This window comes from Micromys minutus (genome assembly GCF_963924665.1).
Source record: "Micromys minutus genome assembly, chromosome: 11".
NCBI classification, from domain to species: domain Eukaryota; kingdom Metazoa; phylum Chordata; class Mammalia; order Rodentia; family Muridae; genus Micromys; species Micromys minutus.
Genome location: NC_137980.1, coordinates 29371418 through 29393405, shown reverse-complemented (window position 1 = coordinate 29393405; position 21988 = coordinate 29371418). Strand labels below are relative to the sequence as shown.

Genomic DNA, 21988 nt, shown 5'->3' with positions numbered 1-21988 from the left:
CCCACACACCTATGGTCACTTGATCTTAGACAAAGGAGCTAAAACCATCCAATGGAAAAAACTCCCAACATTTTCAACAAATAATGCTGGTTCAACTGGCAGTCAGCATGTAGAAGAATGCAAATCAACCTAATTCTTATCTCATTGTACAAAGCTCAAGTCAAAGTGGATCAAGGACCTCCACATAAAACTAGATAAACTGAATCTAATAGAAGAGAAAGTGGGGAAGAGCTTAGAACACATAGATACAGGGGAAATTTTTCTGAACAGAACACCAATGGCTTGTGCCCTAAGAAGAACAATCAACAAATGGGATCTCATAAAATTGTAAAGCAAAGGACAATGTCAATAGGACAAAATGGCAACCCACAAACTGGGACAAGATTTTTACAAACCCTACATCTGATAGCGGGCTAATGTCCAAAATATCCAAAGAACTCCAGAAGATCCAAATAACCCTATTAAAAATGGGGTACAGAGCCAAACAGATATTTCTCATCTGAGGAATTTCACATGGCTGAGAAGCACCTAAAGAAATGCTCAGCATCCTTAGTCATCAGGGAAATGCAAATTAAAATGACCCTGAGATTCCACCTCACACCAGTCAGAATGGCTTAGATTAAAAAAACAAAACAAACAAACAAAACAAAACAAAACAAAACAAAAAAAAACCCCTTAGGTGACAGCAGATACTGGTGAAGATGTGGAGAAAGAGGAGCACTCCTCCATTAGTGGTGGAATTGCAAACTGGTATAACCACTCTGGAAATCAGTCTGGCAGTTCCTCAGAAAATTAGATATAGTACCACCTGAGGACCCAGCTATACCACTCCTGACCATAGACCCAAAAGATATTCCAACATCTAACAAGGACACATGCTCCACCATGTTCATAGCAGCCTTGTTTTTCATAGCTAGAAGCTGTAAAGAACCCAGATGTCCTTCAACAGAAGAATGGATACAGAAAATGTGGTACATTTACACAATTGATTATGTTACTCAACTATTAAAAGCAATGAGTTCATGAAATTCTTAGGCAAATGGATGGAACTAGAGAATATCATCCTGAGTGAGGTGACACGGTCACAAAAGAACAAACATGGTATGCACTCACTGATAAGTGGATATTAGGAAAAAAGCTCAGAATACCCATGATACAACTTACAAACCATATGAAGCTCAAGAAGAAGGAAGAACAAAATGTGGGACACACTTTAATTTAGAAGGGGGCACAAAATAATCATGGGAGGTACAGGGCAGGAGGGACTTGGGAGGAAAATGGGGGTGGTATCAGATGTGGGAGGAGACAGGGGGGCACAGAGTATCAGGAAATGGAATAGAGGTGTGTATGAGGGATGGGAAACTGGAGGTAGCCAACAGGAAGTCCCAGACACCAGAAAAGGAAGAGGCTCTCAGGACCCCATGGGGATGACATTAGCTGAACTATATAACAAAGAGGAGAGAGAACCTGAAGAGACCATATCCAGAGGTTAGGCACAGCCCCCAGTTGAAGGATGAGGCCACCCACCCTTCTCAAATTTTTAACTCAGAATTGCTCCTTTTTAAAGGAAACACAAGGAGAAAGAGTGGAGTAGAGGCGGAAGGAAAGGCCATCCAGAGATTGACCCACCTGGGGATCCATCCCATATGCGTTCACCATGTCTAGACACTGTTGCTGATGCCAAGAAGCACTCCCTGACAGGAGCTTAATATGAGTGTTTCCTGAGAGGCTCTGCCAGAGCCTTACAGATAGATACAGATGAGGATACTTGCCACCAACAATCAGACTGAGCACGGGGACCCCAATAGAGGAGTTAGGGGAAGGACTGAAGAAGCTGAAAGGGTTTGCAATCCCATAGGAAAAACAATAATATTAACCAATCAGATGCCCCAGAGCTCTCAGGGACAAAACCACCAACTACAGAATGCACTGTGTTGTACATAGGACCCACGGCTCCAGCTGGATATGTAGCAGAAAAAATGGCCTTATCTTGTATCAGTGGGAAGGGAGGCCTTGGTCCTGTGAAGGCTTGATGCCCCAGCATGGGGCAATGCTAGGGTAGTGAGGTGGGAGTTGGTGGATGAGTGGGGGAACACCCTTATAGAAGAAAGGAGGAGGGGTGGAATAAGGGATTTTTATAAGGGAAACAGGGAACAGGGATAACATTTGAAATGTAAATAAACAAAATAACCAGTAAAAAAATCTCAAAAAATCATAGTACAACTAGTTTAAGAAAGAGAGAGAGAAAACACAGAAAGAGAAGGCTGGCCCACTTTCTCTTCCTCTCAACTAAACAGCTGAGGAGAACAAGAAGTGAAGAATCTGGAAACCAATCTCTCATGTCTTTCTGGCCATTCACCCCCTGGAAACATCATGTTTATTCCTGGAGGTTCACAGGATCTCATTAAGAACAAAAAAACAAAAGCAAGCCTAGGAGTATTATCTGGTCTCTGGGGTTCTGAACCAAGAGTGGGGGCACAGCACCAGTGAGGAACTCCCAAATGGAAAGAAAACATCAGCCATGCAGAAGCCCTGAGGGCACTCGTGTGGCATTGTTGTAGATGTAACATGGTCCACTATAGCGTGTAGTGCACCTAAGGGGGGTTAGCTTCATTAGAAATGACTAAAAATATCCAGTCATCAGAAGGTACATATTTCACTAAGTCTTCTTAGAACATTATATGACTGCTGATTATGACATAAGGTTGGAGACAGTCCTGGTTCCCTGTGAAAAGCTTCAGAGGCAGAAGACAACCTAAAACTTCACTTCCATCACCTCACCAACTATAGTCCCCAGGGTGAACTAAATGCCTTGTATTGGGTCCACTAGTAAGGAAGGGTACCTGGTTTAGTCGGTTAATGTAAGGATTACATAACAGAATACAACTGAATCCACAGAGACAGTGCCCGGTGGTTTGGTACTTAATCAACCAAAGGTGAAATCAGGTATGTACAAAGAAACGGAGGGCAACTAAGTAACCAACCTTTTAAACAGTAATAGAGGGATACATAGTAACAGATGCCCAGGGAAAGAGCTACTAATCCCATTTACAGGTGGAGATGCAGACGCCCCAGGGATCTTTAGCCATGTGCTCAAGGCTACTGGCCAGTTAGAGGCAAATTAAAGACACAATGAAGACCCAGAATGCTATACTCCTCATGGCCTCTTCCAATGGGCATGAGTGCGATCCTGTTCTGCAGACTACAGGACTCCCCCATTATTCCAGATGTGAGATGGTTTGAAAAGCACATCAGCACTAACTTTAGCTCACAGCTGAATGTTTTGGTCCTGGGCCTATGAATGTCTGGCCAGCTCTGTAGGCTAGAGAGAGCATCCTCCTATGCGTGAAGGGCATTCCAAGGTCAACAAAGTGCTTCAAGCTCCATAAAGAAAGCAGCTATATAAATGGGGGTTCTTGTTAAGATAATAAAGCTCAAAAGGCCACTTTTACAAAGAGAGAGCAACTGGAAGGTTACCAGGAAAAGCCACATGCCCAGCTGTGCTGTTTAACCTCCAGTTTTCATAAAATATACACATACTATAGGGATGTATTTTTAATTATTTTACTTCTAGAAGACCATGGCTTTAGCACTGTGAGCCCCTATTATTAGATGCGAAGCATCTTGCATTTTACAGGTGCCGAGGCTAGTAGGAATGGGTTAAACAGAAGGCTCATTAAATATATTGCCACTGTTAGCCAAACTGTAAAAGTCTTTGGAGTGTGATACAGTTCCAAGTGTGTACAGTTGTGCATTAATGGCGGAGTGTGCCCTGGTGCATTTCCTTCTTTTGAATAAATTGTGGTATTAAATTCACAGCCTCCCTTCATCAGAAAGGGAAAATGGTTTGACCCTTACATTCCTTGGAGCTGAACTCAAACTTTGGAGGCTCACTTCAAAGCTCTGTAAATAAAATGAGTAACACTCTGGCCCCTTGTGAGGTGGGAGGAAAATTCTCTTTCTGAAGAACACCCAAGTCTTTAAAGAGAAATGGCGGGGTTTAAATAGCTCACTGTTTTTCTTGCTCCGGGCTGCATGCTGAGGTTGTTATTTTCTCTGCAGAGCTTGTGCTACCCTGGCTCCTTTCTCAGAGGCTGGCTGGCGTTGGGGCACCAGGGCGGAGGGCCGGCTTGCAGGTTTGCAGGAGCAAGTTTATTTGTAGTGTGGCTAGGGGCGGGTAGAAGATCCCTTTATGATATGGGAGGCTCCCTGAGTTTGGAATATCAATGGCACTTCAAAGCGGCAGAGCTGCGAATTAGCAGGCAGCCTTCTTCTCAGGGCCCAGAATAGGATAAAATAACACACGGAGATGTGTTCCAAGATAGCAAAAGAGGAGAGTTTTCTTCAATGTGATCTCTTGATTTTGTGTTGAGCAGTGGCAGCTGAGGGTTCCTAGCATTTCTCTGGGCACAAGAGGAAGCCGTGGATTTTTTTTTTTTTTTTTTTTTTTTTTTTTTTTTTTTTGTGGAAAACCGTTCAGAGTTCCCAGCCTGATTCCTAAATACAGTGCTGGACCTGTCCCCAGACTACAGTTCTCTCCAGATTCATGCATGTGAACCATTACTCACCCTGGGGGAAAGCCTAACTAAAACATTGTGTAGCCTAATTTGTTTATTTCTTAAGGCCGACATAGTATTAATTTTAAGTTTTGTGAGCATTCATTTCTACCAAATCTCCTCCCAGCTCTTCTTCCTCTGTGAAGATAAAGATAGTGGGAACAGAAATCAAGTGTGCCATCTTCAGTATGCAGTCTGAGTCAGCAGGAGTTGTGCTATAGCGGGTGAACCGCACCAAGTCCAACGGCGATGCCAAAAGCACAGCGCCAACCCGCCTCATCCTTCTGCCGTGGAACTATGTTTATGTAGTTCTAGAAAGGCAATTGCTTCGGCTTAGAGACTAAGGCCTTACAACTCTGGGAATCTCTTGTCACTGATAAGTGCGTTTGGATGCGAGGTACTGTCCTAAAGCTTAGTTCATGTCTGTGTTTCTTTCCATTCATATTTAAAAGAAAATGAAAAATGAAAACTATGCCCGGTAGGATGGCTCTGGAGGGTGAGTACTTATGCCGGTGTGCGCCTGCGCTTTGGTGTCTGCCACCCCCAATCAGGAAAGGCAGATACTTGCAAAGGCAAATACGCTGTAATAAACTTGGACTTATCTACAACTGAGACTCACCACATGGCCTCCTTGGCTTCTGAGTTTCTCATTCTGGAGAGGCTTCCTGTTGACTGAGCTCAAGTTGCAGTGCCCCTTGGAGGCTGTATGTCCCCCCCCCCTTAGAAACAGCAACCTGTTGTCCGTTTCTGCTGTTTGCAGCTTCTTGTTCAGACTCTTACCTTCTGGCCACCGCTCAGTGAGTTTTACCAGATGGACGCTCAGTAAGATCTGGCGGGGTTAGGCTTGGAGTCTTTGGTGTCTTCAAAGCCTAACTTACACTGTACTGCTTGGTCATTTCCGGCTATCCACACTAGCCTGGAACAATAAGGCTATATCACAGCTTCTTGTTCATTAACGTTTCCTAGGTATTAGCACAGTACCGGGCATCCAGAAGGTACCAGCAAATTTTTACATTAATTAATTAATATGAGCCTTAGACTTCGTTCATAATTTTAGGTGATTATTAAAATGTCTGGTCCCAATAATTCAATGAAATATTGAAAAAACCCACAATGAACAGTTCTTTATATTTCATTTAGAGTTAACATTTTTTTGCCATGTTGCTTTACTTTCTGTATACAAACAAATTTTATCGAAATATGAGAAAATATTAGAAAATACTGACACAAGACCATTGTCACACCCCAGAAATTAAATTAAAATTCCACCAAATTTTTAATTGAGATAAAATCTATAAGTTGCGTAGGACAAAGTTAATCGTTGTGAAGTGCACAGTTCAAGGGCATGAACGATTTCTGTGCACTCACTTCCCCTTCCCCCGGCCCCTAATGCACTGTTTACTTTCCGTCTCACTAGACTTACTAACTCTGCACATTTCACACACAATAAAACCATAAAATGCGTAGTCCCCACATCTTTCCAAAGTATCTTATAGCTATTTTTGTAGAAAAAAAATTTTTTAATTTTTGTTTTTGAAGCAATGGGTATTTTGAAGCAAGACTACATTTTTAGTTCAAGCCTTCCGTGGCACCTGATGTCTCCTGCCAAGTTTCTGCAAAAGAAAACATCAGCGTTTGCTGGGACAATTCAGTCTGTGCTTTTGGAAAGGGGCCAGAAAATCTGCCCTCAGTGTTTGGTGACAGTTGGGGGTTTGGAGCATGACCACAAGGCCGAACCCAGCCATGGCTGGCTTTCTGTGTTTGCCATGCAGATGTGTAGCTGGTGAAGGAGCAAAGAGCCCCCTTGTCAGTGATTTCAGGCTCAGCCATTGTTGGGCGGGACCAGACCAGTACTGATGGTGGTGGCCAATGTTTTGACATAGTGCTTCATGACTCTTGTGCTCAAACAGACGTCTGTCCTGCAATTCTCTTTGCTCTACGAAGAGGAAGTATATTTGAGATATGCTATAATAATCCCCTCTGCTTTTAATATGCCTTCTATACCCACCTTCTGGTGCTTCCCTACACTGGGTTCCTGAACTCAGTAATAATTTCTCGGGACTCCTTTGTCTGAACTCACCTATGTCAGGACTCACCTATGTTGGCTTGCGCCGGACACGGTGCTCCAAAGAGTGCCGAGGTCTACAGACCGCCAGCACTTCACACGCTTGGTGTTAAATGTGGCAATGTGCTCTCGAGGCATCTGGTAGGCGACAGGAATGGCAAATATCACCATCAAGCCTCATTTTTAGCCCCATTCTCAGCTCCTCATACCCATAAGCTGTTCTTACATAGTTGCAGATTAAATTGTTTTTCACCGGGGCTTATAGTAGTCCTGTATATTGTTCAACAAGGGTTCCAGAGTACTACAGACATTTAACGGGGCTTTCTTCTTTCCACATCTGGGAAGATCTCCCAATTCTCTGCCTGAATGAACATACAGTATCACCATCTATACATATACTATACATATACTACACATTCACTGAATAAACCCAAACATACACTATCACCATCTATACATACACTATACATATACTACACATTCACTGAATAAACATACAGTATCACCATCTATACATACACTATACATATACTACACATACACTGAATAAACATACACTATCACCATCTATACATACACTATACATATACTACACATACACTGAATAAACATACACTATCACCATCTATACATACACTATACATATACTACACATACACTGAATGAACATACACTATCACCATCTATACATACACTATACATATACTACACATACACTGAATGAACATACACTATCACCATCTATACATACACTATACATATACTACATATACATTGAATGAACATGCACTATCACCATCTATACATACACTATACATATACTACACATACACTGAATGAACATACACTTTCACCTCCAGAACTTAAGAGATCTCTCACCCGGAGGCCAAGAGCATTTAATATTGATTGGTTGACTTCCTATCTCTAACAGGTCTTTGAAACCCTAATCCTATAACTTGCTGGATAATGACTCCAAATTTCTAGCAAAAAATAATAATTATGTGAGAGGTAGTATGATACATAATTAATATTCACAAGTAGACTTGAGTGAATTTGTGTGCCAAAATGTCTCCCTTCCCCGGTGATGTGGCATCGAACATGGTGTGGCACAATTTTTGTAAAATGGTATTTATGATGGGATCTTCCTTTTTGAATTCCCACTAAATAGAATGGTAGTATTTTGCTTCTGCTAAGCATGGGAATCAGGAGACGCGAGACAAAAAGGTTGCAAGGCAAAGTGAGTGGGGAGTTTGTATAGATCTCTTATGACACAGTCAACGGAGTGTCCTACTCTCTTTCTTGGCCCTTGTGCCCCAGGCACTAATGTTTGTAGTATCCTTTTCCCTGATAACTGGAATTTTCATGGGAGTGTGGGCAAGAGCCTGTGACCTGTGGGGAAATAAAAATGAAGTTTTATTCTTCCCAAGAGTCTTTCACTGTTTCTGCCCTTGCTGTGTTTTTGATGGATGTTTCATGGGGAAGAAATATAAAGTTTATTCTTGTCTCATCTGCTTTTCATTTCTGTTAGTTGTTTATCTTTATAAATCACTTTGAATCTTGTTGGGATAAATTTGGGCATAAATAATCAATGGTGGTGGTAGAAATAAGAACCATAATTGATCAAATAATTGGAGGTTTATTTTGTTTTAGATACTGTTCTATATACTTTAGTGTTATATTAATATTAATTTTTAATATCTGATCATAGTTATTGAGGAAAGTATTTTTATTCCTACTGTACAAAGGAGGGAAACTGGGTCTCAGAGGAGTTAATGAACCTGGCAAATACCCAGCTGGGGATATAAGCCGGATGCTACTGACCCTGAGGTCTGGGATCCAGTTACTGCAGTGATGTCCCTGAAAGTGACTGACCACAGGCTTTACTGTTGTTGTCCTTCCAGACCTGGCTGGACTGGTGGCATCAGCGTTTCTATACTGAGTCTTCTAGCAACAGACAATTCCTAGTGATTTCAAAGGGAATACTGAGTTAAATTAAGAGACTTAAAAAAAAAACCTATTCTACTGCTTCTTGGTGTTTAGTTAAAAACAAACACGGGGGAAACACTTTTAAAAATCTGATTCTTTATTTGTTTTAAGGATACAGCTAAGCTTGTTTAATATATTAACATATAATTACACACAGGTATAGTCTTCCATCTGTCATCTATCTATCTATCTATCTATCTATCTATCTATCTATCTATCTATCATCTATCTATCTATCTATCTATCCATTAATCAATCTACCTCTATCTATCTATCTATCTATTTATCTGTCTGTCTACTCTCAATCATCTATCATGTATTCTTTGATATAAACAGCATCTATACATCTGCACACCATCCATCAGCCACACTGTTTTATATGGCAAGCAGATGTTGGGACAGACAGCACCTGCTAACAGAAGTTGATTCTTTATGGCCACAGCATAGTCTCATCGCTGTGGGATTTTATGTCCCTCCTCCCTTGCTGCCCATGGGGGCCGAGCAGAATATGCGTTCCTGGTTCATTAGTGCCGCAGAGTCTGTGGTGGGTCTTGGAGCTTCGATTCAGGACGATCTTGGTCTGCTTTGATAATGCAGCCAAGACACTATGGGTTGCAATGTAAAAATAAAAAATGTCGGAGACTTTGCCTCTGTGTAGAAAACTCATCTGAAAGCCCCACAGTGGGAGGAAAGCACAAGTTTGCTTGTGTAAAACCTTACACGTCTGAGAAACCAGCTTCAGACAGTTCAGACAAGGGTGGCCTCATCTGTCTGGTGTTTCTGAGGAATATGCCTGCGTTTGGAGAAACTCCCTCCTTGCTTTTTCTCTCACTAGTAGCAGAAGCTACTGAGACGGGGCTTCCACTTCCTGAGAGAGGCCAACCTACTCAGTGCTCTTGTTAGCAGTCAAGCTGGAGAAGCAGCCAGGGACCAAGTCTGCCTGTGAGTCTTTCCCTACTGAGTGGCCCTTGTGAGGAGTCTGATTTTCCACTTCTCTGAGTTGACCGGTTCCCAACTAAGATTGTGGTATCTCAATGGCCATCTCAAGTCTTCACCGCCCCTTTCTGCTTCGAAGGGGATTTTGCATGAAATGAAAACCTTTTAGATGACTCATAGGCATGGGATTATGGTGGATAAAAAGAACAATCCCAAGAATGACTTACCCACTTTTAAGGCAGCACATTAATAACGAGGAAAGTTCTGAGATAGGCCTGTAAAATAATTTTCAGAGAAAGTTTTGTTATTTCATAGTCATACTGTCAGAGAGTATTTTTACAGTGCATTAGTTAAGCTCTGGCTGCCTTGTTTTCTATGTAGAATGCTGTTTGTGGTTAGCACAAGTCTGAAACATGGTAAGGAAGAGAAGAATAAACCTTGGTGAGAAGTGGTTGCCCTGGGTGACAGCCCCCTTTTGTTCCTACTTCTTCTGAGCCCCAGGGAGTGGTAGGGGGAGGCCTAGCTGAAGTGAAATACTATTCAAAGGCTGCCACCTTCCAGGGAGAACACTCCAGTCTAGGAAATAACAGAGCAAAGAGAATTTTAAACACTGAGATCCTATCTTCGTTTTTTGTTGTGTGCTCCTAATACCTGCAAACTCAGCATTATCACAACTCATTACCACTGTGCTTACGGCTTCCATTGCTCCTAATGGCTTCTGAGGAAGTGTCTCCAGCTACTTCAACAGCGGCATGAATGTAAAGGATACAGTCAACCACTTTCCCTTTTGATTCAAGGCTCACTCCACAAGGCCACTGCCAAAGCCAAGCAAAATCCCAGAACAGAGCAGAGAGGGGACTGCAGGGCTGATGGGGAATTCTAGCTGAGGAAGAGTTGATTTTATTTAAGAGCTTTTTTATTTATTAAAAAGCTCCAGAGGATGCCTACCCACCCAAGATTACATGGCCAGCACTGGGTTAGCCTGGAGAGTCTTAACACATGAGAGCACACAGTGGGCTGGGTGTTGAATAGAAGATGGATCAGAGAGAAATTAGAGAAGGGGTAAATGATCAAAGTACAATGTACAATGTATGAAATCATCCAAGAATTTATAATAAAATAGGTACTAAAGCAAGTTAATTTTGCAGATTATCTGCTAAAACACCTAATTGTAATGGAAAACATATGCTACTAGCATATACATCTTCATATTTTTGGAGGGTAAGGAGAACAATGACTAATTATATATTCCTACATTTTCTTCAACAAATTAAGAATAATTTAAATGTATTGACAAAAACTCACTAAAGTTCTCTTGGGGGGCCAAAATAAAGGTTATTGGTAAATGCTTTTAAAGTTACAAATTCTAGCCTCACCTTTTAAAAAAAACTCTTTTATTAAAAGCATTCTCTTGTTCTTTTATACTACAAAATCTATCACAGACTGTACAGAAGGAAAACTAAGCAAAGGAAAATTCTGAAACAAGATTCTAATTTCTTGTACATTGGGAGGCCAATAAACCAACATTAGACATAAAATTCAAAAGACAAAGAAAATATAAATCAAAGAAAGACAGAAAGTTATCTAATTGCTTATCAGTTAAGAAAAGTTTCAAGAATAGCGGGGATACTTGTTGGTGAGGGTATAGGCGTTATATCTCCCTGTGCTTGGGTAGGGTAGGAGGCTGAACTTCACCTGGCAGTCTACTCTGTTTTACTAATTGACATTTTAACTCCTAAGAACATATTCCCAAGAAATACAAATGTCCATGGCAATTTATGTCTCTTAAGCACAATATTTATAATAATAAAAATTTGAAAACAACCCACAAATCTCCAGTAGGTGTGCCTATTTTAATAATTAACTATATACTTATGTTCTGATATATTGCTTTAATAATGGCATGGCAAAATAGAATTTGACACCGTGAAAAAGCTTAGAGTATGTTGTTATGTGGTAAGAAGGGCAGACTACAAAGCAATATCCACATGACTCTAATATTGTAATAAAAACACACAAAACATTGGAATGCCAATAGTCACTGTTATGGTGTGCCCACATTATACATAATTGTTACTTTGTATTTTATGCCATTATTTAAATTTCCTATGATAGCCATATTATTGACTTTGTAATATGAATGAAAAAATAAATAATATAAAAAAATGACTCAAGTGTCTAATTACCTAGTGGCAAATCATTTAAGCATTTTGGAATTGAGTCTGTCAAAGAAATCAGTTGAGTACAGTCAACTTTAGTTCAGGTGGGGAATCTGTGGTATCAAGATCTTCAGTGAAGTTTTTGCTATTTTGCCTAACAAGGTCTGATGGAGAAGGTAAAGATATTAGTCATTTTAAGCATTTGGCATATTTCCAAAACACTGAGTCGATTTAATGTAATTACTTTTTCATAATTATCGTCTCAGAAGTGCTTAACTTCAGTTCTGACTAATCTTTAGTCAGCTCCTTGTGTTTCCTGCCTGTGAACTTGGGAGCAGAGAGGACAGTAAATAAACATTTAGACGCATTGGTTACTTACTATTTAAAGAGGACCCAGGGGGATTAGTTATTTGAAGTGATTTTTTTTTTCTGGTTATAGAAGCAATGACTATTAATGTCTGTTTTGCTTTGCTTATATCATGGTTGCTTAAGTGAGGTCCTTGGCATGCCAGGGTAATCAGTGCCCCATGAATGGCTCTTGGCTACAAGCCACAGTGACCTCTTGGGGGAGATCCAATGACAATAGCAACAATGTGCCCGAAAACAGAACTGTGTTGAGTCCCAGAGCTCTGTGCTGTGATGTTGCTCTGTTTTCAACCACTATGAAAAATTGATTCTTAGATTCTTTTTACTGGGGTTCAAGTGTATTTGCATTTTCCTTTCTAAATCACCTAAGTCTCTGGAATGATTGTCTTGTTTCAGTGGTGGCTATAATTCTAATGGACCATGTAAGGTGTGAAAGCTTACTTTTCTGTCAGTTTTGAACTATGCAAGGAATTATTTTAAACAGAGTTAAAATAGTATTAGCACACAAAAGTATTCAGTGAGTATTAAAAATCTGGGTTGTACAAGTTGACTCTTTATTCTTCTAGAAGTTGCATATATGTCCAACTTTTGAAATGTCTGGTAATCATTTTAATTTCCATCCTCTATGTTTGTAGACTATTGGTCTATCTGGGCTGAGTCTTCAGGTAGCGTGCTATCACATGTCACCCAGGAGTTCATTTTTATGGTTCCGTTGAATCACAGAGAAATAACTTCTATAAACCTCCCAAACTTTCCATCTCCAACTGGGGTCATGGTGGCAGCAGTGATGCCTGAATATGAACTTCTGTTCTATGTAGCTCCAGAGACCAGGGTATGTAAAAACATGACATTTGTGGGTACAATACCTCTCAGAAGGTGAGGGTCCTATCTCAACAGAAGGATTTGCATAGGCTATAGTTCATAACTATTGCCATCTGCTGCGAGAGAGACCTGTGCTCAGAGTAACCTGGACTTGTGTGCAAACTGTCACCGAAAGGATGAATGTTTTGAAGATGACCATATGACCCAGAGCAATCCACAGTATCAATGTAAACGCATAAAAATTTGGCGATATTCTTCATAGATTCAGAAAAAATTCTAAAATATGTTTGGAAGTATTTAAGACCACAGATAGTCAGTGCACTTCCAAGTAGAAAGTATACAGCTGGAAACATAATGATATTCACCTCAAGATACACTACAAAAGTGTAATGATAAAGCCAATATGGTCCTGAGCAAAATCAGACATGTACACAGACCAATGGAACACTACAGAAGACTAAGAGGTGAACTCACACAACTGTCTCCATCTGATTATTGGTACAATGATACAAAACCCACACGGCAGAAAGCAGAGAACCTTGCTGATTAATGGTGCTAGTGAAGTTGAGTTTCCATCCACAGAAAAATCAGATCAGTTCCGGGTCTTTCTTCCTGTAAAATCAGCTGGGTCAAAGATCTTAATGTCAAACTGGAAACATTAAAATTGCTAAAGAAAGACATTTCAGGATTTAGGTGTAGCAAGACATTTCTGAACACAACTCTTATGGTGTAAGCAACACTCCCAGGAATTGTCAAATGCAATTGCATAAAATTAAAACAAACTCTTGCACAGCAAAAGAAACTGTCAACAGACTGAGCAGAATTCAAAACTCACCCTTTACCAGCTGACGAGGGGTGAGTAACTATATTTGCCTATTTGTCTGTCTGCCTGCCTGCCTCCCTCTCTCCCTCCCTCCCTCCCTCCTTCCCTCCCCCCCTTCCTCCCTCCCTCCCTCCCTACCTACCTATATCATCTATCTTTAATGTCTTCAAGATTAAACACACAAAACCAAATCTGCTTATGAACCAAACAGTTATCAAAAGAATATGTACAAATGGTCAATAAGCATTTCGAAAACTGTTCAACATGCCTAGCCTTCAGAAAAATGCAACTTAGAACCACATTAAGATTCCATCTCTCCCTAGTTGGAATGGCCACCATCGAGAGAAAAAATTAACAAATGCTGGTGAGGATTTGGGAGGAGAGGAGCCATGTCCACTGTTGGTAAAGGAGTAAACTGCAACATATGGACATGCATGTGATCGTTTCTCAGAAATCTAAAAATGGAGCTTGGGTATGACTCAGCTATTCCACTGCTGGTGTGTGTCCATTCTTACTGCACAGATGCTTACTGCAGAGATGCTTACTGCAGAGATGCTTACTGCAGAGATGCTTACTGCAGAGATGCTTACTGCAGAGATGCTTACTGTAGAGATGCTTACTGCAGAGATGCTTACTGCAGAGATGCTTACTGCAGAGATGCTTACTGCAGAGATGCTTACTGTAGAGATGCTTACTGCAGAGATGCTTACTGCAGAGATGCTTACTGCAGAGATGCTTACTGTAGAGATGCTTACTGTAGAGATGCTTACTGCAGAGATGCTTACTGCAGAGATGCTTACGTTGGCATGTGTATCTCCACGTTTGCACAGTAGCAACAGAATGAGATCAGCTCAGATGTCTGACAACAGATGAATTATCAAGATGTGGCCCGTGTACACATGGGATTTTACCCAGCAATAAAGAAGAATTAAGTAAACTTAGCAGGAAAATAGGTGGATCTGGAAGATAAATATATTGAGGTAATCCAGGCTCAGAAAGATAACAATGTTTTCTTTCCTAAGAAGACCTTAGCTTCTCAGTGTGTATCTGGCTGGGAGTAAATGTAGGTAGAGGCAAAGAACACAGTAAAGAGCCCATGAGAAGGGGAGAAAAGGACAGTTTAAGGTATGTAGTGGGAAAGGCAACTTGCTAGATATTAAAATGGGAGGGGTAAACTATGTTACCAGATGGTGGTGCATGTGCAAACAGAAATCCTTTTATGTTAATAGAAAGTTCAGGTGAATGATGATTTAAAGATTTCAAACATCTGATTTCAGGACAAGGTGTAACCAGGTCGAAAGCTGGACATCTAGATTGCTTACTGACAGACAAAGTGTGAACCGTTGCCTTAGGTTGTGCATGTTGTTACTTAACACACTTAACCATTACCTTGTCTGAGCTATTGTAGCCCTACCACATCCTGGCTTTTTTGTTTTTCATTTTCCTTTTTTTTTTCTTGGTTTCTATTATAAATAACCATTCTGGGTAGGAGCCTGTAATGTTTTAGATCAGCATTTCTCACCCTTCCTGATGTTGTGAACCTTTAGTTCAGTGCCCCAACCATGAAATATTTCACCTGGAGGTAGGAAAGCTCAATTTCTTTGTTAAATCCACCAAAGGGGTAACTGTAAGGAGCAGATATGTTTCAACAAAAGATAAATAACATTAAATGTCATAATTTATGGATTTCTGATGTTCTTGAAAACCATCTAACTATAAAAAGAATTTCTGAACTGTTAATCCTTGACTACTCTTGGCCATTTTTAATTAAAATATCTCAAAAACAGTCTTTTAACTGAGTCAGGACCATGGGTTTGCTATCCGGCCCTTAACTAGTATTGTTTAATCGACTAAAAACAATGCATAATAGCAGTTATAGGACTGGGTCTATGCCTTGCATTTCCAAATGTATAGGTACAATACCTATATGAAAGTTACAATACTAATCTCAATTTTAAATCAATAAGAAATTATACCAATGAAAACCTTAAACCTGTATCAAATAAATTATATACCACTGCAAAGATTATAACTTCAACTTTACCAATTAGATTTTTGACAATGTAAGATATGACTTTAGTTACCAAATAAAGATTATGTTTGAACAACTTAATCTGGCTAATTCCTCCCTGTTAAATTATGACCATTTATAAATTCTTCATAAAAACGCTACAATAACTACTTTCACTCCCAAAAGTCCAGGGAATCGGGCAACAACTCTTCATAGCTTCTTGAAGCTAAATATATGGGCCTTGAGAATTTAGAAGTGGGAAAGGACTGAGGAAGCAGGACAGGCCTCAAGAAGGGAAGCCACACTGATGGTTGTAGTTTCTGATGTTTGGAAACAGGACAGTTCAGCATTCTGATGACCAGCTTCACTGTAGCTGCACATTCTGTAATATAAATTTCTCAAAAGAAAACATTTTAGTATCGAGATATATTTTTGTTTGATCCTTTTGAATTTAGTTTTAGGTGGTCTACCTCTATCAAATCTAATCCATATAACTGTGGAAGGCACACAGAGCCGAATCACACATTTTAAAAACACAAAGACAAAACCTTTCTCCCAAAGTAACATGTCCCTTAGTTGGCAACTAGAATATCTTGTATTCTTTTCCAGAGAAATGATATAAACACAAAACTCAACATCATACACATTTTGAAATTTAAAACCATATAAAACAAATGGATAAACTAAAAAACTGTATGATCTTATTCTTAGGCCTCTGATAATCTGTCATGTCAAGAAATCAACTCAAATTCCCATAGATCTCACTCTGAGAGAATATGAGCTTCTTTCAGTAATTTTAAGATGACCACAAATTTTTACTAGCCACCATCTGAAGAACAACGTGCCCCCAGTGGGGGTAATTCACAAAACAAACTAACTTACTATCAATTACAATTCTATAATTAAGCAATTTGTTAAACCAGGATATTAGTCCAATGTATTTCAATCTGTCCAGCCTTCAATCTGGAGCATCAAATTTCATTTATTAATAATTTCCATAATATATGTCTGTATTCACTCTGCCTGGTGTACAGACTTCTATCTTAGTTCCAAACTACAGGTGAAAATTCCCACGTGATTCGGGTGACCTCTATACTCTCTTCTAACTAGAAATCCAACTTGACGTGTACATTATTTCTTTACACCATCTTTAAATCAAACAAACCAGCATTTGATACATTCTCTAAACAATTATGTAAAACCAAGACCTTAGTCCAGAGTATTTCAATCTGTGTTAATCTGCCTTCTCGAAGCCGGACACCACAGCCTGTCAGCAGAGGCTGCCTCTGTGTTTCTTTTGTTTAAGATTCCTGCACTTGAGACATCACATAACTCAACATGGCCCTGGCGCCTTTTTATTTAGAAAATAAAACTTTCTTTTTAACTCTTGGGCTGAAGCCTTAACTTTTTGGTGGATTCTTGCCTAACATGTTGGTTCGACACCTGTTGCAGTAAATATTAATATGATGGCTTAACCTTTTATCCCGAACTTTGCTGGCGCCCACACGGGGTCATCTGGCACTGCTGGGATCTCTAACCCGGCGGCCTTAGGCTGCCTCTATGAACTCTACCACCCCTGCTGCTTCTGTCCTAAGTGGATATGACTGCCCTGGTGTGTTGTTTTCACTCACTTCCCCTTGGCATGTTGTTGTTGAGCCTTAGACACATACTTCCCAACTCTGTGGTGGGTTTTATGCACTCCACCACTATATCCATTGAACTCAAGTAGTCACATCAAAGAACACACCAAACTACTCTGGTCCAATAGGTATAATATAATCTGCTAACCTGTATAAGTCAAATGATCTTATACAATTTCATCCCCTATAAAACATTCAGAACAACCTTATTTATGAAGAGATGCACCGAGAGAAACATACACATCCGCCTCCAACTTGGTTCCTCCCAGAATCTCCTCTCTCCCTTCCTCCTCTTCTGTTTTTCTAGCCTTTTTCCTGCCTACCTTTCCACTGTCCAATCATGTATCACCTTAACATCAACCCACATTGCTTCTTCATAACTGTAATTTTGCTGTTATGAATCATAATGTAAATATCTGATATGTGACCCCTCCTTAAAGGGTTTGTGATCCACAGGTTGAAAACAGCTGTTGTAGATCATGGGAAGGAAAACCTTCCTTACCTTTCTTTTGAAGCCAAAGGGGATGGGAGGGACTTCTGAGAGGCAGCTCCTTGTAATGCGTGCCAATGGTTCTGTGTACAGAAAGACTCCTAGGACCACAGGGGTGCTCACTGGGTCGGCAGTGAGGCATTCTATATGTACCCATCATAACTGTAAAAGATTCTATATGTACCCATGCTAACTGTAAAGGTTCACTATGATCCTGTGCACTGCTGCAGCCTGATTTTAGCCAGCGTCAGGGATGTAGGGAAGAACTTTTTATTTTTCTCATTGCCACAGTAGAGTAGGTAACATGTCTTTGCCTAGCTTGCTTTCCTTCCTCTTTTCCTGGTTGGCAATTTTCGGTAGTTTCTATGGTTGTCCTTGAGTGCATCTGTCAGAACAGAAATTCATGCTGAGCAGCTAGTTCTCTGTGATGGCTCAGGTTTGGGGATGAATGATACATGGAATGGTTTTTGGAACGGCACATCATCTTGGACATTCCTGTCTAGCATGGGTGAGAAAACTTTAACATCTTTCACAATGTATTGAGAGACAATGATTTTAGGTCATAAAATAGGAAGTCATTTCTGAGATTCAGACAACTTGGGAAGGGCAATTTTATAAATTACAGTCATGCTGGGAATCGGTCAATAACACAAGGAGATGCTTTTAGGGGTAAATGTGACATCAATAAAGACTTCAAATTGTGTTTCCCTCCTGACTTTAGCTTTCCCCATTAATATAAAAAAGAACTACACCACATCATCTTAATACCAATTATTTAGAAATAAAATGTCTAGAGATTTCCTCTCCTTTTTCCCCTTAGGTTCCCTGCAGTTTCAGTGAATGCTCTGTTTAAGACTTAGGGGGAAACAGTACACCATAGCAAATAAAAATTAGTTCTGCTAGGGAAACAAAGGCTGCTAATATAAAATATTAGTTCCCTGAGAAGGCAGGGTTTTCTGAGTTCTACGGGTTCTTCATTTCCACTGCTGATGCTAAACCCTGGGACTTCAGGGCCAGGAGTGGCTGTGTGCAGAGTCATCTGCCCCTGGGAAGTAAGTGCTCCTAGGTTTCCTTAACACTTGTGCCTCCCTCTCCTTCTTCCCCTAACTTAGCTGTCTTTGTAGGCCAAGAAGCCACCCAGAAGCTGTAACTACCAGCAGATTCCCACATGACAAATTCGTCCTTTGTGAGGGTACAATTGACCTGTCACCCCATCTTTACAGCTAATTAGCTCTTTAGTAAGCGATGGCTGGGGTCAGAGGTCATCTGATACCTGATTCTGGTAAATTGACCGTAAATATGACTGTCATCTGTATTTACTGTTTGAAACGCTGCCTAGTGACCAGATTTCAACCCTTTTCACGGGAGCCCCTGCTCCCTTTTGTTGGCAAGATAAAGTTTCCGAGTAGCGCTCCCAGAATTATTGTAGCCTGAAGTTATGGGCTTGCCGCTCTGCTGCTCTTTTGGTCACACCGCCCATGGGGGCGAATCGGCTCCCAACACTTTCCCAGAGTTTCTTTTGTTTCCTCCTCGAATGAGGACTCTTGGAGGAACTCTTGTCCTGATTCTGCCATGACTATTTTTACTTGTGAAACGTGCTAATGCTTCCTCACAATCTCACTAGCAAGGCCAAAACACTGGTAATTACTGGGTGGTTTGCACTTTGCCAGACTCTACATCGAGAGTACACTAATTCTAATAAGTGGATGTGGGGACACTTTTAATCCACAGAGGAGGAAGAGACGGGTTCAGAGATATTAAATGCTCTATTCCAAGATGGAAACATATAAAAGATCGAAGCTTTGTTCAGGTTAGCCCTGACCTTTGATTTAAGTCTCTTAGGTCCTCCACTAGTCAGCCTTAAGGACCTAGTTATTAATATACTTGCTGTGGTAAAAATGTTAGTTATTCAACTATGGGGCAAAGTGAGTCTAGATTGCCATTTTTCATGGGTATTAAGAGTCTGGGTTATCCAGGAAATACGTAATGGCAACAATAGAAACAGAAATTGACCTAAGGCCTAGTTCAGAGGCAGATAATCTGGAAGGAGAATGACAATGGAATGGATGTAAGACCATCTGAGCAATGCTCCCCTGTGCTCCTCCCTAGTGGTTCTGCTGCAGTGCTCCCCTGTGCTCCTCCATAGTGGTTCTGCTGGAGTGCTCCTCTGTGCTCCTCCCTAGTGGTTCTGCTGCAGTGTTCCCCTGTGCTCCTCCCTAGTGGTTCTGCTGCAGTGCTCCTCTGTGATCCTCCCTAGTGGTTCTACTGCAGTTCTCCTCTGTGCTCCTCCCTAGTGGTTCTACTGCAGTGCTCCTCTGCGCTCCTCCCTAGTGGTTCTACTGCAGTGCTCTCCTGTGTTCCTCCCTAGTGGTTCTACTGCAGTGCTCCTCTGTGCTCCTCCATAGTGGTTCTACTGCAATGCTCCTCTGTGCTCCTCCCTAGTGGTTCTACTGCAGTGCTCCTCTGTGCTCCTTCCTAGTGGTTCTACTGTAGTGCTCCCTTGTGCTCCTCCCTAGTGGTTCTGCTGCAGTGCTCCCCTGTGCTCCTCTCAAGTGGTTCTGCTGCAGTGCTCCTCTGTGCTCCTTCCAAGTGGTTCTACTGCTGTGCTCCCCTGTGCTCCTCCCTAGTGGTTCTACTGCAGTGCTCCTCTGTGCTTCTCCCTAGTGGTTCTACTGCAGTGCTCTTCTGTGCTCCTCCCTAGTGGTTCTGCTGCAATGCTCCTCTGTGATCCTCCCTAGTGGTTCTACTGCAGTTCTCCTCTGCGCTCCTCCCTAATGGTTCTACTGCAGTGCTCCTCTGTGCTCCTCCCTAGTGGTTCTGCTGCAGTGTTCCCCAGTGCTCCTCCCTAGTGGTTCTGCTGCAGTGCTCCTCTGTGCTCCTCCCTAGTGGTTCTGCTGCAGTGCTCCTCTGTGATCCTCCCTAGTGGTTCTGCTACAGTGCTCCTCTGTGCTCCTCCCCAGTGGTTCTTCTGAAGTGCTCCTTTGCACTCCTCCCTAGTGGTTCTACTGCAGTGCTCCCCTGTGTTTCTCCCTAGTGGTTCTACTGCAGTGCTCTTCTGTGCTCCTCCCTAGTGGTTCTGCTGCAGTTCTCCTCTGTGCACATCCCTAGTGGTTCTGCTGCAGTGCTCCTCTGTGCTCCTCCCTAGTGGTTCTGCTGCAGTGCTCCTCTGTGCTCCTCCCTAGTGGTTCTGCTGCAGTGCTCCTCTGTGCTCCTCCCTAGTGGTTCTTCTGCAGTGCTCCTCTGTGCTCCTCCCTAGTGGTTCTGCTGCAGTGCTCCTTTGCACTCCTCCCTAGTGGTTCTACTGCAGTGCTCCCCTGTGCTCCTCCCCAGTGGCTCTACTGCAGTGCTCCTCTGTGCTCCTCCCTAGTGGTTCTGCTGCAGTTCTCCTCTGTGCTCCTCCCTAGTGGTTCTGCTGCAGTGTTCCTCTGTGCTCCTCCCTAGTGGTTCTGCTGCAGTGCTCCTCTGTGCTCCTTCCTAGTGGTTCTGCTGCAGTGCTCCTTTGCACTCCTCCCTAGTGGTTCTACTGCAGTGCTCCCCTGTGTTTCTCCCTAGTGGTTCTACTGCAGTGCTCCCCTGTGTTCCTCCCTAGTGGTTCTACTGCAGTGCTCCTCTGTGCTCCTCCATAGTGGTTCTACTGCAGTGCTCCTCTGTGCTCCTCCATAGTGGTTCTACTGCAGTGCTCCTCTGTGCTCCTCCCTAGTGGTTCTACTGCAGTGCTCCTCTGTGCTCCTCCCTAGTGGTTCTACTGCAGTGCTCCTCTGTGCTCCTCCATAGTGGTTCTACTGCAGTGCTCCTCTGTGCTCCACCATAGTGGTTCTACTGCAGTGCTCCTCTGTGCTCCTCCCTAGTGGTTCTACTGGGAAGCCCAGGAATGGCACGCTCAGCTGCTCTCCTTTGTCTAGGAGGAAAGACAAGGCAGCGCCATGTCACATGAGAACAGATGAGGTGTATGAAGCTGTCACATCAGAGAGAGTAACTAAGCAAACACAATGTGGATTCACACTTCATTCACCCCACCATTTCTGGATGGCCGAGACTCACTTGTTTATATCCCCCAAGTGGATTTTCAGAGAATCGAGTAGACTTCTTCTCTCCCCTATATTCTGTCTCGCTCCTGAGGGAGAGTGTAATGAG

General features: G+C 41.8%; 1 pseudogene across 1 annotated transcript in view; it reads right to left on the bottom strand.

Annotated features, from left to right (window-relative positions):
• Positions 1-6792, bottom strand: part of LOC308427379 (NADPH oxidase organizer 1-like) — a 45936-nt pseudogene extending 39144 nt beyond the window's left edge. Inside the window, exon 1 of the transcript in view lies at positions 6653-6792. The product of the transcript in view is annotated as an NADPH oxidase organizer 1-like (transcript). The remainder of the gene's footprint in view (positions 1-6652) is intronic.
• Positions 6793-21988: the final 15196 nt, after the last annotated feature.